The sequence below is a fragment of the Canis lupus genome, chromosome X, assembly GCF_011100685.1.
Source record: "Canis lupus familiaris isolate Mischka breed German Shepherd chromosome X, alternate assembly UU_Cfam_GSD_1.0, whole genome shotgun sequence".
In the NCBI taxonomy this organism is placed as follows: Eukaryota; Metazoa; Chordata; class Mammalia; order Carnivora; family Canidae; genus Canis; species Canis lupus.
This window is the reverse complement of record NC_049260.1, coordinates 5,277,559-5,292,389: the sequence shown is the minus strand read 5'-3', so window position 1 is coordinate 5,292,389 and position 14,831 is coordinate 5,277,559. Positions and strand designations below refer to the sequence as shown.

Below are 14,831 nucleotides of genomic sequence, written 5' to 3'. Positions count from 1 at the left end.
ACTTAGCTATAGAGAAGATGATGGTTACCAGGGGGGAGTTGGTGGGGAATGGGTGAAATAGGTGATGGGGATGAAGAGTACACTTACCGTGATGAGCATATTTTTAGCATCGTGGAGTTTAGTCATGAGTGGTTACTTTACTTATAATATTTGAGATATCAAGTAGTTTCAACCCTTCTTTAAGCAGAAAACAAATGACAGGGCAGTAAAAAATAAAAGAAGACAAAGACAAGAAGCAATGAAATACAGGGAGAGCTTGCTCAAGATTCAGGACATTACCAAAGCTTTATTCTAACCCTCAGGATAAAGACAGTCATAGAGATATATCCAGGATATTGAGTACAAAGGATAGAACTTAAGTCCAAATTAGAACTTAAGTATCTGACTTAATAAATGAATGGTCAGGAAGGTTGGTTTACTCTTGAACAATACTTACCCAGTGGCATATTATCACGGTACTTTCAACTGCAGGCACCACCACCTTTTTTTTTTTTTTTTTTTTTAAGCACGGGATCTTAAAAAATATCTATTTAGGATGTAGCTAATGCTATGTCCTTCTCAAATGGACATATTTAACAGATGAAAACTGGGTTGAGTAGCAATTATATGTGGATGTTGTAAAATATTTTTCATTGAGTCTGTAAGTCTTCCAGTGACCTTATAAGAGGCAGGTCACCTTATGTGATCAGGTGCTTTAGTTTCCTCATTTCTGAAATGAGCGAAGCAGTAGAAGATTTCAGTGGATTTCTGCATATAAATGTTTTTTCGCACACTATCTGTGTAGATTACTTGGGGTTGATCCAGCTATGTCCCCATCGATGCCTTGATTGAAGAATTCAGCTTCACCCATGTGATTGTTGTTAGTATAAATGAAGTGCAAGGGAAATTGGATCTGTTTGGACTCACAGATGGCTTAAGCAGGTGCACTGTTTTGAGAACAGCCTTGGGTCTCTTGCTGCGGGCTGCATGGGGCTCAGAGGTTATGCGTCGAGAGCAAGGTCTTGGATGCCTGGTAAACCTCAGCAGCTTTTGGTGGAGATGGAAAAAAAAAAAAAAAGAAAGACCACATTTCTGTGAATTTATGGACTGCAAAGATAACTGCATATGCATCTGTTTTCTCTTATTGAAAACACATGAAAGCTATTGCTAGACAGGAAAATTCAGCTCTCCAGTTCATGGAAGTGAGCCACTGCATGAACCCCAAAGGGTGCTGGAACATATCAGACATGTACAAAGTCATCAGGAGGTTACAGCGACGCTGCCATTGAGACCAACACCAGATGAAGACTTCAGTGCATCCTAGGCTCTTGAGCATGAACGGCCATGAGAACAAACATGTTCAAATTTGAGTAGGAGCTGTACTTCACACACGCGACATGAGCAAGAAGGAAATGTTTCAGGCTTACACATGCATCCAGAAAGTTCTCTCTTAACTAAAAATCAAAGGAGAAATCAAACTTTCCCAATTGGAAGTTATATGTTGAAGAGCAGTGGCTTCTATGGCACAGTTCATGTTGATATGTGGACTTAGTTGGGATTTAAAATCAGTCCTGGTGTTTCCAATATTCCAGCTGTACCCACACATTTAAACCTGCCCTGGCCAATATGGCTGGCACCCACCTACTGCAGTCTCTACTGTTGATGAAGAATAGAAATGGTTCAACTCATCATTGATGAGTGCTGTGAAACTGTCAAACAGTTTTTAAAGAAGAGTTTTGAGAACTTTCTATGAGTTGCACACTTTGCCTGGCACTTAAAATTCAAAGGTGCATAGAATATTATCCTTTCTCTCAAAAGTCATGATTCACTAGATTAGACTAAGTTTTTTCTTATGCCATCAGTATTTATTATTTTTAGAATGTTTCTAAGCTCTACCTCATTATTATCCACACCCATTTCTTAACTCTGATTTTCTTCTTAGTTGGTCATCCCACAGAAGAGATATTGGGACCACATTCTCCTTCAACTTGTCCATTTTCCCTGCAAAGGACTGAATTGGGATGCTAGAGATTTTAGTTCCTTGTCAGAACTAGCACCTATTTGGGGCCTCTGTAAATCCATTTTGCTTCTCTGGGCATTAATTTCTTCATCTAAAATTAGGGGCTTGAGCAATAGAATCTCTCTGGTTCCTTCTAGATCTAACCTTCTAGGAATCTGTGATTCTAGGTGGGCTCCTAATCCTCAAGCATTATCTCTGTAGTTCTACTTTGTGGACCAAGGACAGTATGATTAATGTGCACCCAAGATTTTACACGAATGATGGCTCATGATGACATGTAAAAATAGCTCTGTCTCTTGATATTAAAAACTTATTTTTGGTGGATACTATTTTCCACTCTTTTCCCCTAATGAACAGTCCCCAGATAACTTATGGTATTTCCCCCCCAGAATTCCAAACCCACCTTCATAAGATTTTTTTTAATGTTTTTATCTAAAGGAATATGTCTTAATTCTTCAGGAAAATTCTAAGACAAGATTCTAAAGACATTTTGGATCACCTCAGCATCACTGAAATAATTACATAATATAAATCTAACAACCTGCTCTCCACTGCCCAGGTGCAACTAATTGTCAATTTCTTGTATGTACGCTGTATTGTTTTATATTTTATTAGCTTTTCATTTATTACATCTAAAGAAAATACAGTCTTGCCTGACTGGCCAATTTTCATATTCTTAAGTAACTGTTTTACAAAATGTCTAGCATAGAGCAGCAAATAGATTAATTTTATCTTCAAAGAGACAACTATAAAGAAAACAACTGGTTCTCTTTGCTTAAACTTGTCACACAAACTGAGAATTATATATAGTTAAAAAAACATTGCATGATTTCACTTATGTGTGGAACCTAAAAGAATCAAATTTGGGATGCCTGGGTGGCTCAGCGGTTGAGCGCCTGCCTTCGACTCAGGGTGTGATCACGGAGCCCCAGAATAGAGTCCCACATCGGGCTCCCTGCAGGGAGCCTGCTACTCCCTCTGCCTGTGTCTCTGCCTCTCTCTCTCGGAGTCTCTCATGAATAAATAAATAAAATCTTACATAAAATAGAGCAGAGAATGGAATGTCTGCCAGGGCGGGGGTGATGGGAGTTGTTGTTCAGTGGGTATAAATTACATTACATGAAGAAGTCCTGGAGATCCACTCTACAGAACAGATTATACAGTTAACAATATTGTATACTTAAATTTTTCTAGAAGGATATGTCTTATGTTTTCTTACCATACCCAAATAATGTAATGATGGTGATGGTGGTAAAGAATCTGGGAAGAGGGGATCCCTGGGTGGCTCAGAGGTTTAGCACCTGCCTTTGGCCCAGGGCATGATCCTGGAGTCCCAGGATCGAGTCCCATGTCGGGCTCCTGCATGGAGCCTGCTTCTCCCTCTGCCTATGTCTCTGCCTCTCTCTCTCTCTCATGAATAAATAAATAAAATCTTAAAAAAAAAAAAAAAGAATCTGTGAGGAAACTTTGGGAGGCGATGGATATACTTATGTCCTTGGTAGTGGTGATGGTCTCACAGATGTACAGTTAATCCTAAACTCATTGAGATGCATACATTAAACATGTACTGCTTATCATATATTAATCACAACTCAATAAAGTGGATTTTAAAATGTATGGGGAGGGGCAGCCCGGATGGCTCAGCGGTTTGGCGCCACCTTCAGCCCAGGGTGTGATCCTGGGGACCCGGAGTCGAGTCCCACATCGGGCTCCGTGCATGGAGCCTGCTGCTCTCTCTGCCTCTCTCTCTCTGTGTCTCTCGTGAATAAATAAATAAAATCTTTATAAATAAATAAATAAATAAATAAATAAATAAATAATAAATAAATAAATAAATAAATAAATAAATAAATAAAATGTATGGGGGAGTAGTCAACCTCACTACTGAAAGAAGAAAGAAAGAAAGAAAGAAAAACGAATACCAGACTTTCAGTTTGTTAAACTGGCAAAACCTCTGAGAAGTTAAGATTGTCTGTTGTTTGAGTGTGTCCAGTGGATATAAATTGTGATTTGGTAAGCTTTCAGCATATGTGTCAAGTACTTTTTTTTAAAAGATTTTTATTTATTTATTCATGAGACACACACACACACAAAGAGAGGCAGAGACACAGGCAGAGGGAGGAGCAGGCTCCATGCAGGGAGCCCGACGTGGGACTCGATTCTGGGGCTCCGTGATCACACCCTGGACTGAAGGCAACGCTAAACCGCTGGGCCACTGGGGCTTCCCAGTGTCAAGTACTTAAAATATGGGTATACTCTTCATATGGCAATTTCACATTTGGAAATTTATTCTAAGGACATTAAACATAAAAAGCTATCATAAAATCAAAATTAATAAATATCAACAAATATCAAAAAACCTGTGGAAGTCTTAGTCAAAATAGCAAATATTAGTCAAAAATAGAATAATATCTATAGCAGAAAAATGTATAGGTAAAAACATAAAACAGTATTTTATGCAATTACTAAAATGGCATGGATATGATAATATAAAACGAAAAATGGAATAAAAGATTTTGATAAATATAGAAGAAACATAAAGCAATAAAGTTAGTAACTACGGAAGGCCACATGACTGTCAACAGCTAGCTAACTATATATTTTTTTCAAAATTGCTTGTAAATATTATGTATTGATTTTATAACATAGCGACATCAAATTCATTTCATTTAAAAACAGGCACTACCAAACCATGTTTGTCTTTCCAACATTCAGTTAGATTTTTCATGTGGCCAGGAGTTTGTTGTGATGTTTGCCTTCAAAGCTCATTCATAACACACGCTCGTGTACAGGCCGACCTCTAGCTTTCTACTCAATTTGTTTCTATCACTTACTTTTTATTTTTAAAATTTTATTTAAATTCAATTTGCCAACAAATAGCCTAACACATGGCGCCCTCCTTAATGCCCGTCGCCCAGTTACCCCATCCCCCTACCCACTTCCCCTTTTGCAACCCTTTGTTTCCCAGAGTTAGGAGTTTCTTATGGTTTGTCTTTACCACTTACTTTTTAAAGGAGATAAATGAATTGTGTTCTACAAGCCAGCATAAAAACCCAAAAGCCACCTAGAAGATGAAGTTAGAAATCATCTAACAAGGTTTTCTCCAGCTACTGAAAAACCAACCATAAGCCAGATAGAGTAAGTTCATTGTAGCCAGTGGATTGACCGATCATATGAATTTACAAAGGGTGTGGTTGTGAGATGCGGGGAGTTCAGGCATCATCTGTAAATTACTGCCTTTGCTGTAACTGTGTTCTGAGCCTACTGCTATCACAGGAGGGACAGAGTCTCAAAGTGTCATCTGTCCATATGACTAGCATCAGACGAGGACGGCTCAACGCCTGCAAACTCAGACAAGAGATGGGGAACCAGGGCTTCTAGTCTTCACTGCGGGAAAGGAAGCAGAGTGAAAACAGAGAAGCTGTCCCTGATGATGGACACTTGCCTAGGCTCAATCTACTTTAAGATGTATTTGCAGTACTTTGGTTCTAGTTTTCAAAATCGTGTGTCTTCAAAATATTTTGAGAGGCAACGATCTCAAGTTTTATGCAATTAAACTGAAGCCTGCTTGAGTTACCACGGGGGAATGCTAATGATGATTAATATTTAAAATTGTAGAGCGTGACGTTTGTGTTATAGCTTAAAAATCGAAAGATTACTGCCACATTATGCTGTGTGGTTCCCCCAGGGATACAGTGACATTGGATTCTCTCTTTACCATATTTTTACAGGTCACAGAGGGCAAACGTGAGAGTTACGTACAAGTTTGTACAATTTTGTGTTCTTCATAAAAACACTGAAGACATCATACTGCTTATATTTTCTTATGAATTATAGAGAGTAGAGAAAAATTGTCCTTTGTACCGTTATTCCCACATTCATCTGTGTGCCCCCAAATAAACAGCATGTATAGCCTGGTACACATTATTTTGGGTATATTTATACACACAGATTAAAATACAGGATTGCATAAATATTCTGAACTAGTTGCTTTTAAACAACTTTCTGTGAGCAAATGAAGACATATCACCCTGTTACTAGTTCTCAGTATCACTTCATGCTAATATAGATTTCTTTAACCAGTGTTATGATGTTGGCATTTTAGGAAGTTTACAATTACACTTTTATCAAACAATGTTTTTTTTTTTTAAGATTTGTTTATTCATGATAGACAGAGAGAGAGAGAGAGAGAGAATGGCAGAGACACAGGCAGAGGGAGAAGCAGGCTCCATGCTGGGAGCCCAACATGGGACTGAATCTCGGGGCTCCAGGATTGGGCCCTGGGCCAAAGGCAAGCGCTAAACTGCTGAGCCATCCAGGGATCCCCTTTATCAAACAATGTTAAAAGAATTTCTATTTATCTTGTATAACTGTGGTTAAATTTCTGAAAAATAGCAATAGAATTGTTCAATTCCAGTTATGCACATTTATAACGAATATTCTTTTTTTTTAAAGATTTTATTTATTTATTCATGAAAGACACAGAGAGAGAGAGAGAGAGAGAGAGGCAGAGACACAGGCAGAGGGAGAAGCAGGCTCCATGCAGGGAGCCCAACGCGGGAACCGATCTCGGGGCCCCAGGATGAGGCCCTGGGCCAAAGGCAGCGCTAAACTGCTAAACCGCTAAGCCACCTGGGCTGCCCTATAATGAATACTCCTACTTGCCCTCTATGTATGCCTTGTCACTTCAAGCTGGATTATACGGTATCTCCTATGTTAATGTATTTTTTAAAAAGATCTTAGTGATTTGAGAGAGGGAGAGAGAACTTGCAAGCATGAACAGGGGGAGGGGCTGAGGGAGAAGCAGGCTTCCCGCTGAGCAGGGAGTGGGATACGGAACTCAATTCCAGGACCCTGGGATCATGACAAGCTGAAGGCAGATGTTTAACCGACTGAGCCACCCGGGCGCCCCAACTGTACTTAATTTTTATGAAATTACTCTGAATTGTGGATTTATTTTATGTAAAATTTTATTTACTTGAGAGACAGTGAGCATGAGCAGGGGCAGAAAGAGAGGCAGAGGGTGGGGGAGAAGCCGACTCCCCGCTGAGGACGGAGCTTAACTAGGGGCTCAGTCCCAGGATCCTGAGATCATGACCTGAGCCGAGGGCTGACGCTTAAGCACCTGAGCCACCCAGGTGCCCCTATGTCATTGTATTTTTAATTATACTCTTTTTGTTGTTGTTTGATGATTTCTTGAGTAAGTATTCTTTTTTTAAAAAAAAAGACTTTAAAGTAATCTTTAAACTCAGCATGGGGCTTGAACCCACAACCTTGAGATCAGGAGCTACACACTCCACTGACTAAGCCAGCAAGGTGCTCCTTTAATAAGTATTCTATACACAATTTGTAATGCTGAAAATTGTCTATTGTATCCCTCCCTTCCTTTTCTAGTGTGTTTACCTTTTTCCTACAGATCTGTAAAATCTTCTACAAAAGGTACATGCCAGAAAAAAATTCCAAATTTGATACTGATAATGATCATCTGCCTTGCACATCCTTTATGGTCATGTTATTGTAAGGGATGGGGAAGAGCTGAATTTTTATATACTTATACTCAACCTGAAATGTGATAATTTGAATTTATAGAATGAATAGAGAACATTCTAAGACCCTTATCAAAATATGGTTCTCAAAGTCTCAGAAAGAGACATACAGTTTTAGTGAGAAGTAAGCTTCACCTACCATCTAGCCAACAGATAATCAATACATAACGCTAAGCAAGTCTAGTAATACAAATTTGTTAACTAATGGAAAAGAGGTAGCCAAGCTATTTCTAGATTGAGAAAACTATCAGTTACTCACTTTTTCCCACTTTCTAAAGTATTATTGCTGGTACCTAAGAAAATGGGTATAGTCAAGGATAAATTTTTGAAAATATATCTGACCTTGGGGCACCTGGGAGGTTCATTTGGTTAAGCGTCCGACTATTGATTTCAGCTCAGGTGGTGATCTCATGGGTTGTGAGATTGAGCCATGAAATGGGGGCTCCATGCTCAGCAGAGGCTGCTTGAAATTCTCTCCTCTTCTTTCTCCCTCTGCCTCTCCCTTCATGTGTGTGCGCGCGCACACACACACACACACACCCTCTCTCTCTCTCTCTCTAAGAAAATCTTTAAAAAAAAAATGTAAATCTGACCAAGAGATATGTAAGCAATGAAACTAATACTTTTCTAAAAAATATTTTACTTATTTATTCAGGAGAGACACAGAGACACAGGTAGAGGGCTCCCTGTGGTGGGGAGCCCCATGCAGGACTCGATTCCAGGACCCTAGGATCACGCCCTGAGCTGAAGGCAGATGCTCAACCCATGAGCCACCCAGGGGTCCCTGAAATTAATACTTGAATCTCCAATGCACGCTTTCATCAGTAATCCCTCACCTGGGATTGCCACACAGTTTGCCAAATGCTTTAACACTTCCTCAGCTTGCATGACATCTAAAACAATCTGACTGGCTGTCAGCCTCTAATATTAACCAACAAGAAATAGTCTCTATGTCAAGGCATTTTTTAATGTCATCAGAAATTATGGTCCCTCCCTTAGTTTTATCTGCTTTAGGGGAGCAACTTGCAAATATATTTTTCATGGAAATGAAAGAAAATATATTTTTGCTGTGATTACAGAAGCCACTGCTTATAACTCTGCCTGTTAGGTTCATATTCCCAGACATCTATTTGATCACAGTATAGAGGCGTGGGACCATCCAGAGAGATTTGAGATTTACAAGAGCATCCAACATGGTTTCAGGGTCTGGTTTGATTGATCCACACTGAATTGAATTGAACAGGGGGGAAAAATCTGAAAGCCTTTCCATTTTTTCCAATTTATTTTAACTGAACAAGAGAAAACTCCAAGCAAACAAATTCAGGGCTGTGATTTAACGCACCACATTAGCTCCATGCTTTGCTATATACACCAGCATGCAGGAAAATAATGAAACAAGTCAGCCTGGAGTTATGGGCCTTGGCTTTTAATCATCTGGCTTGTTCTCAATGTGCTACAGAATTTCCCTGAATAAACACATTTGAGTGGAGTCAGTCACTCCTTGCAAAGTATTCTCAACCATCACAAATCACAAACACTACATCTTTGTGCTACCTGTGTTTCAACCGTTGTCAAATGTAGCATTCTAACTTGTGCTTAAGGATTTGCTCCTTCTCAGGGTGCCTAGAACCCTTGCTGTGATAGAGATGACCAGGGCCAAGCGGAACATTTTATTTTTATTTTTTATTTTTTATTTTATTTTATTTTATTTTATTATTATTTTATTTTATTATTATTTTTTACTCAGGCTATTTCATTTACTGACGTGATGTCCTTTTCCATCCATCCTAGAAAGGAGTTATTTCTGTTGGCTGCAAACATCTGAAAATGGACAGTGAGAATTCTTGACTGAGAGGAATGGAAATTCCATCAGTCTAGCTCACAAAAATGGAGGAGAGGATTAAGAAATGTCATGGGAATCCAGAAAAACTGAACAAGGAGTACTTAGAAAATTCAGGTATCTAATGAAACAAATACTCTCACCTATCCGTCTCCACCATCCACACCTCAGCTTTTGGAAAGACAATTGTCTGACCTTTAAGTCAGATGCCAAATTGTAGAGACGTGTTTTTCAACATGATAGAAAGATTACAACAATTCTTAAAGACTTCTCCCAGACCATGTTGATATATATCTCTATCTCTATCTCTATCTCTATCTATCTCTATCTCTATCTCTATCTATCTATATCATCATCATCATCATCATCATCAAGAGTCACATGCTCCACATACTGAGCCAGGCATCCCTCTATTGCTACATTTTTTATGGCAAGAATGTTAATATAAAACAGCATTTATTCAGGAAAAATAGATGTCAATCTCCTTATCCCATAAGACAGTGAAGGCTGAGGGTGTGATCAGTCCTCTTCTTGACCAGAAAGGAAAAAGGACTGTAATGTTTTAAGGGGATACTGTATTTTATTCTCCAGGCACCTGAGCACATTCATCTCAACATACCGGGAGAAACTTAATTGCAAGATGCTAGCAAATTGAGGTTCATTCTTTCACCATGAGGGAGCTATCTCTTACATTTCAACTAGAGAGCATGTGTTTTTTTACTCTTCTGGACTAAAAACACTTTTTAAAGTATTAGTTGTTTATTTTGCTCACACAAATCTTGCCTCCCCAATGATACTTGTTGAGTAGATGATGTTCTTATTCAGATACTTTCACTTGAACTCCGTACATTACTACTTATTTTTTGTTCTCAAAGTAATAGATATGCATGTAAAGGCAAATTTTTAAATTTCTAAATATCCACTCAAGGTCCTCCATAATACTTCCTCCCCAATATAGCCATGTTATAAATATATATCTGCAACAATGAATCTCATTATACATTCTAATGATATCATATTCCTATTTTTGCATAGCACCTTTCATTTCCATAGGATTACCTCAAAGTTCAGGGCACTATTCCATTAGATGAATGTAAAATAAGGTATTGAATAATATTCTATTATAAACAATTATGCCTTCACTTCCTTTTTCTATAAAAATGAACACCTGTATTTGTGTGTCTTATTTTATCTATCCTTACTTTCTAGATAGCTATATCTTTGATCATTTTTGCAGATATTTTTATAACTAGCTTTTTTGGAACAAATCACACTATCAAGAATTATATACACTTTAAATGTACTGAATATATACAATAGAAACTTGAGTATATTCATTAATTTAATCCACCAAGATTTTTCAAAAGTTTCCATTTTCCAGCATTTTTCTTTCTTTCTTTTTAAAATAAAAACCATGTTACTACCACTTTGTAATTTTTTTTCACCAAAATAATAGGAAAAAAGTAAAGCCTTGCAAAATTATTTTCCGGCAGGAGGGACAGCATGAGTTTGGTTTTTAAAATGTTAATTAGTTAATTTATTTCTCTTTTTCTGGAAATTGCCTGTTCACAGTTTTGCTCATTTTTGTTTTGTTGATTGTGAAGAGTATTTTAAGGGGGTAAATAACAGACGCCAACTTTTTGCTTATTGATTCATGACCATTTGTTTCCAAATAATTCTGTAATTTGAATTTTTAGATAGTTCGTTTTGCTTACAAAAAAATAAAATATCAAGGTTTTTCTTCACTCTTTCATTTCTAATTATCATGCCTTGAAATACCTTCCTTGGCAGAGCATTACAAAAGAGCCACCCATGTTTTTTTATTTTTGTACTGTTATAGTTTTATGACATATAATTTTTAAAAAATCTATCTATAATTCACTTTGTTGTGTGGAGGGGAGAGGAAACCAATCTTCATGAGAATAGTACCAGCTTTATGAGATACTTCTATTTGTTATTATATTCTTGTTTTTGCAATCTGTCTATTCGAGCATATGTTTATTACTGCTTCAGTTTTATGGTTCTATATATTCTAATGCTTCATAATTTCTATTTTCAGAGTCTTCTTTGCTGTCCTTTCATTCCAGATGAATTTTAAAAGTCAACAAAAAGAATTTGGCTAGAGTTGTTTTGAATTTTTATAAATTAACTTAGGGAAAACCAACATTTCTACATTATTGAGCTGTCTCACTGATAATTTATGTCTTGCTTCTGAGGTACTTCAATTTTCTTTAGCTTTATGGCTTTCTTCATATTTTTCATTCATAACACTTGCTAAGTTTACTCCCGGGAGTGTAATTATTTTGTTTGCTACTGTGAATGCAATATTTCATACATGCTATTTTTTGGGTGTCATCTGGGGGTAGAAACATTTTCATATAAGTATCTTTCACAAGTGAATTCTTCAGTGTTTTGTTTTGTTTCTAATTTCTTGTCAGACTCTGAAAAGGTTTTTTAGTTACTAGCCCTTTTGTGGGACTGTGTAAACATTTTGATGATAACAGAACATTTCTCTTTATTTCCATCATGCTTAGAAAGACTACTGTTGTCTCATTGCCCAGCATGATGGTATAATTTGTCTTGTGTCATCTCTCAGATGAAGAAAGTAGGAGGCTCTTTTGACTTAACTAAGGAATTTTGTTAAATGTTAACCTTTTTCAGATGTCTATTTCTGTGCAGCAGCAAGAGAACCTTATTGCTTTGACTTTGTCATTATGACCAATCTCATCATATTTACTAATGTTAACCTGTACTGATTGTCAGATTTCTGGGAGGAATGCTGTCATTATATGCTCTTCTTAAAAAAGTCTAGACTCATGCACACATTCATTCATTCAACCTATATTTGACTGTCTGCTCTATACCAATACATTCGGTATAATGCAATGTAATGGGATTCCAGAGTGTGCAATGACTAAACAAAGGAATACGAGGTACACATATTAACTTGGGATGATGTGTGACTACTACCGACATGGTGCCATCTTTCTAAGGAGTTGATGATTTCAGCGAATGAATGATGAAAAGGATTCTGCTCCGAGCTAGCATGAGCACTCTGAGTTGTGAATGGGTCTGGCCTCTTCAATGATCAAAATGAATGTGAGTTTGGTGGTGGGTTATTGATCAGTGCTGGATTTATTATTAAACTAATGAATCGTTGTAAGGCTCCTTCTAAAACATCACACCTAAATTTACATTTTGTTATTCTATATTCTTATTACAAATGGTTCTTTAATTCAGTATCAAAAAACCTGTATCTGTCTCTGCTGATAGAGAAAAGTGATAAAGATAAGGTCTCATTAGCTGTTGAGTCAAGACTTTTCTTTAAGGGTCATGGAAGTTTGATAAACAAGGGAGTGGCTTGACTATATACATATTTTTAAACTATATATATGTATATATATTTTTAACTGTATATATGCAAATATATTTGATAGACTTTATATTTTTAGAGCAGTTTTAGGTTCACAGGAAAATTGAGGGTGGCAGCTTACAAGCTTCCCCTATGCCCCCCTCTCCCCTGTGAACGTTGCTACCAGAGTGGGACATTTGTTACAACTGATGAATGTACAGTGACCCACTGTAACCTCCCAGAATCCATAGTTTACATCAGGGTTCCCTCTTAGTGTTGCACATTCTGTGGGTTTAGACAACCGTATAATGGTGTATATTCATCATTCTCGTATCACACAGAGTCATTTCACTGCTCAAAAATGCACTGTGCTTCACCTGTTCATCCCTCCCTCCTTCTGATTGATATTTTTAAAAGATCATGCTGGCTGTTGGTCAGATGATTTATTATATGAAGGGGACACTGGAAGAAGGGAATATGTTTCTATGAGCCAAAATTTTGTTTTGCTCCTTGCATTACTATTTATAAAATAAAACTAATATGATTTTTGTCAGACTTGGGACTTAAAATATTTTCAGAAGAGGGAATTTTAAGCCCTTTCTGCAAAATAAGGCTGGATTTGTATAAAATCTTTGGCATCACACTATTCAAGAGAATATTTCCAATCCCTTTTCTTTTGCTTAGCTTCAGCAGACGAAAAGTTCCTAGACAGTGGTTACTGTTCTGTAACCTCTCAGCATGCTCTCTAGAGAAAGCAGACAGTCTTCTGCTGCTGTTTGTATGTGATGGAGTTACGTTGGGGCCTGACCACGCCCTTCTTTTCCCAGGTGTGGCTATTTCGTGTGTTCCCGTGATATCTATATGTACTTACGGTCGTTTAATAACGTACATGTATACATATATGCATACATGCACACCCACATACATATATACTTAAACACACACACATATACACAGTCAAATCTATTGTCTGTGGCAATGAGGTTCTATAAATCACCATGCAAACTGAATTTGCAAATCCTGAACCGTTGCTCCTAAGGGAAATGCAAGGAAGGGTGCCTGCAGGCCTCTGGTCATTTTCATCAATTGGTCAATACATAATCTTGTTTTACGTGTGTTTTTGCTTAAAGATTCCTTATTAAGGAGCACTCGGCTGGCTCAGTAGGTGGAGCTGCGGCTCTTGACCTCAGGATCATGAGTTTGAACCCCATGTTGTGTAGAGATTACTTAAAAAAAGGAAGAAAAGAAACAAAACAGTTTAAAAATGACAGCTTTCTTATTTAATATATATTGGTGCTTCATCCAGACCAAATGCCCATCCATCAGCACTGGATAACTCATGCCGCAATGAAATTTTTCTCACACTATTTTCTCGTAAAGACATATCACAGCCACCTTACACTCAGGGACACTGGACAGCACGTTACACTGTGCTCACGGGTCATTTTATGTTCTGCAATCAGCAACCAAAAGCACAAAAAATGAGAAAAACATGAGACCACATAAAGGACACCTGCTTTCAGTACAAGAACTGAAAGAGGAAGAAGGCAAAGCATGGTCTTATTCCAACTCAGCTGGGAATGTGGGTGTGTCGATGAGAAATTTTTACCATTCTGCACGTCCACGGATGACTGTGAAAGCATCACAAGTATTGGTTTGGGGTTACAAACAAACATTAACAAAGTAAGCAAACATGCACACACAGACTCCACCACAATGACGATGCACTGTGTGTATCTTCTGGAACCTACTGCGAGCTTTCCGAGGGCAGGACGCTCAGATAGGACCCAACATTCCTTGTTCCAATGAAAACAGCATCATGCCTTCTCCTGCCCAGTTCACACACTACACTGTTTTCATCCATTCATAAGGTATAGAGTTCTTTAAAAAACTTTGAAACCTGAATAGACAAAAGCGATAAAAGTGGGTTTTCTGTGCTTGATTTCTGTCCTCCTCTCTCCCTTCGGGAGGGTAATGTAAATTGTATAAGACATTATTGTACAAGCAAGCACTAACACTCTAGAAACCATGCTTTTCAGATTCTAGAAGGTTGGCTCAGTGCATTTTTCCTTGCCCAAAGCTGACTTGCTCCCC

General features: G+C 37.8%; 1 long non-coding RNA gene across 2 annotated transcripts in view; it reads right to left on the bottom strand.

Annotated features, from left to right (window-relative positions):
- Positions 1-260: 260 nt before the first annotated feature.
- The window catches only part of LOC111094756, a 178,197-nt gene continuing 163,626 nt past the window's right edge, over positions 261-14,831 (bottom strand). For both annotated transcript variants that reach the window (XR_005386102.1, XR_005386100.1), the window contains one exon: positions 261-1,026. This is a non-coding gene — a long non-coding RNA (uncharacterized LOC111094756). The remainder of the gene's footprint in view (positions 1,027-14,831) is intronic.